Here is a 3,173-nt window from a genome sequence, read left to right as displayed (position 1 = left end):
GCCCCCTACCCAGTAGGGGAGTTATCAGAGAAACCCAAAGGGTGCTGCCGAAACGAAACTGGGTGAGGACCAATCTGTCGAACCACTGTCTTTGAAATTACACTCACAGTAAAACCATAGACAATAAAGGAAGCTGATAAAACTACACTTTTGCTTTTCAGAAATATTAAATAAATATTTTTTTGAAAGAAGATGAAATGATGAAGCTAAACTCAGGCTTTATTGTACATTGTAATGTGTAGGATATCAGCTAGTCAAATCAAATGTTATTTGTCACATGCAACAGGTGTAGACCTTACAGTGAAATGCTTACTTACAAGCCCTTAACCAACAATGCTTTAAGAAGTTAAGAAAAAAATAAGTGTTAAGTAAAAAATAGATAAAAGTAACAAATAATTCAACAGCAGTATGAGAAACTCCTGGATCAGAACCCAGGTAGGCTGTCTAGCAACATAGCCTACTGACGGTCAGGTAGCAAAGTTTGCATCACAATACTTTCTGTGCTCAAACAACGCAGGGCAATTTGGGCTCCTGAGTGGCGCAGCGGTCTAAGGCACTGCGTCTCAGTGCAAGAGGCGTCACTACAGTCCCTGGTTCGAATCCAGGCTGTATCACATCCGGCCGTGATTGGGAGTCCCATAGGGCGGTGCACAATTGTCCCAGCGTCATCTGGGTTTGGCCGTAGGCCGTCATTGTAAATAAGAATTTCTTCTTAACTTACTGAGTTAACTTACTGAGTTAAATAAAAAAATTATTGGACATACAGTACACAACAGTAAGATCACAGAGAAGATCAAAAAAGTGATTAATCTCACTCCCAGACACTCCCGCCCTATGAAGGTCTGTTGGATCAACTCGTCAAACGCGACCTTTGTCGTTGGGCATGAGATTACAAAGAGAGTCTACTGGCATCTTGTGCTGCACATACTGTAAAGCCAAAGATAAGCAGGGCTCCTAATGAAGATGATAGCTAGACAAGAGTGCTTGAGTGGACAGTGTCATGAGAATTGTGTGTCCTTGGGAGATAGATAACAAAGATAGATATTGTGGCAAGACTTATCTCTGAAGTTATCAGAATTGAAGTGAGATAGTGATCATTGTGTCAAGTGTCTCAGATTAGGAGTGGTGATATAGTTCAAACTGATCCGAAATCAGCACTCTCTATTCTATATGGTAAGGTTTTATGGGAATTGGGGCACACCTCACTTGAGTCCAGGCCACTGTAGCAATCATGTCTCAGATTGATAGAATGATTGATTTCCTGTACTACTGCCACAGAACAATAAGGACAGCGAGACACATCCAGGTGTTCACATGTCCTGACCATCTTATGTCTATCAATAGAGGTGTCATAATACCCAGAAAACCTAGCGATCAACAGGGAAATGGTTCCAATCGTTTTTCCACCAATCATTTTTCCCATAGAGAATTTCAGAAACACTTAAAATAGGGGCTGGGTTTCTTGTAGGCTTATTCTGGTGTGACGTTTTGATAACCATGTAAATCTCTCTCCGACAAGGTGACTTAATCAATATATTCGGCTCTATTGACTCTCAGATTCGAAAATGCTTATTAGCATCAAAGTAGACACCATAGAAGACTACAAATCCCTGCAAGCTCCTGCACGTCATCTCTAGCTGACACGTTTGCTAACAGGTATTGTGTCAATTTAAAACTTGCACAAGAAATTGTGCCAATTTATTCATTACTGAATTTAGCAAACATTAGATAGTTAATCCAGAGATTCTTACCTTTGCCTCGATTCAGCAGTCTCGTCCAGATCATCATGGCATTTGTAGTTCTTTATGATAGCCACATTAGCAGCTAATTATTATTTCATTGCTGGGCGGGGGGGGGGGTAAATATAGTCAAATATATTGATTAAAGTCACCTTGTCCGAGAGAGATTTACACGGTTATCAAAACGCCACGCCAGGGTAAGCCTATGCGAAGCAGCCATTATTTGAAGTGTTTCTATAATCCCCTATAGGAAAAAGTTGTGTTACAAAAACGATTGGAACCATTTACTTGTTTGACCGCTAGGTTATATGAGTATTATGACTCATACTGTGGTACTCTATACAGGAACAACCACTCACACTGTCCTCCAACTTCAACTCCAAACTATTATCAAAAAGACTATTAACATAAATACATAAACAGGATTTCAGATCCACATTACATTTACAGTACGGTGAATCAAGAAACATAATGGACTGGATCTCAGTTGTTGTGGTGCATGATTGTACAGTCCAGTCAAGCAATTTCATACATCTCAGTTCAGTAATCTGTTAATCCTTTTTGATAGATGAAACAGATAACAGGTTATATACATATTGTAATCAAGTATAATATATCTCCCTCACCTTTCCTTCTGGCTGTCTCTAACCTCTGTAATCAATAGAGACAGATCATGAAGATAAATTATGAAGCAATTTAACGACACACTGTCACTGTTATGAAACATCAGGCACATATGGCTGGCCAAGAGATGTGCCCTGAGGACAATCTATAAAGAAATTAAATGTGCGTACATTCATATCACCATCAAATGATTACCCATTCATATGACCAATTTATGATGAAACTATGAAACCTTTCTATTTAAATTGCTCTTGCACGATACACTATATATACAAAAGTATGTGGACACCCCTTCAAATTAGTGTATCCGGCTATTTCAGCCATGCAATCTCCATAAATAGTGGAAGTGGAGTGGAAGCCTGTTCTCTGGAGTGAATGGATGAATCCGGGTTTGTTGCTACCTGCTCGAATGCATAGTGCCAACTGTAAAGTTTGGTGGAGGTGGAATAATGGTCTGGGGACGTTTTTCATGGTTCGGGCTAGGCACATTAGTTCCAGTGAATGGAAATCTTAACGCTACAGCATGCAATGACATTCTAGAGGATTCTGTGCTTCCAACTTTGTGGCAACAGTTTGGGGAAGACCCTTTTCTGTTTCAGCATGACAATTCCCCCGTGCACAAAACGAGTTCCATACAGAAAGGTTTTGTTGAGATCGGGGTGGAAGAACTTGACTGGCCTGCACAGACCTCTGACCTGAACCACAACGAACACCTTTGGGATGAATTGGAACGCCGACTGCGAGCCAGGCCTAATCGCCCAACATCAGTGCCTAACCTCACTAATGTTCTTGTGGCTGAATGGAAGCAAT

This window comes from Salvelinus fontinalis, chromosome 27, assembly GCF_029448725.1.
Source record: "Salvelinus fontinalis isolate EN_2023a chromosome 27, ASM2944872v1, whole genome shotgun sequence".
NCBI classification, from domain to species: Eukaryota; Metazoa; Chordata; class Actinopteri; order Salmoniformes; family Salmonidae; genus Salvelinus; species Salvelinus fontinalis.
This window is presented reverse-complemented; position numbering follows the sequence as displayed.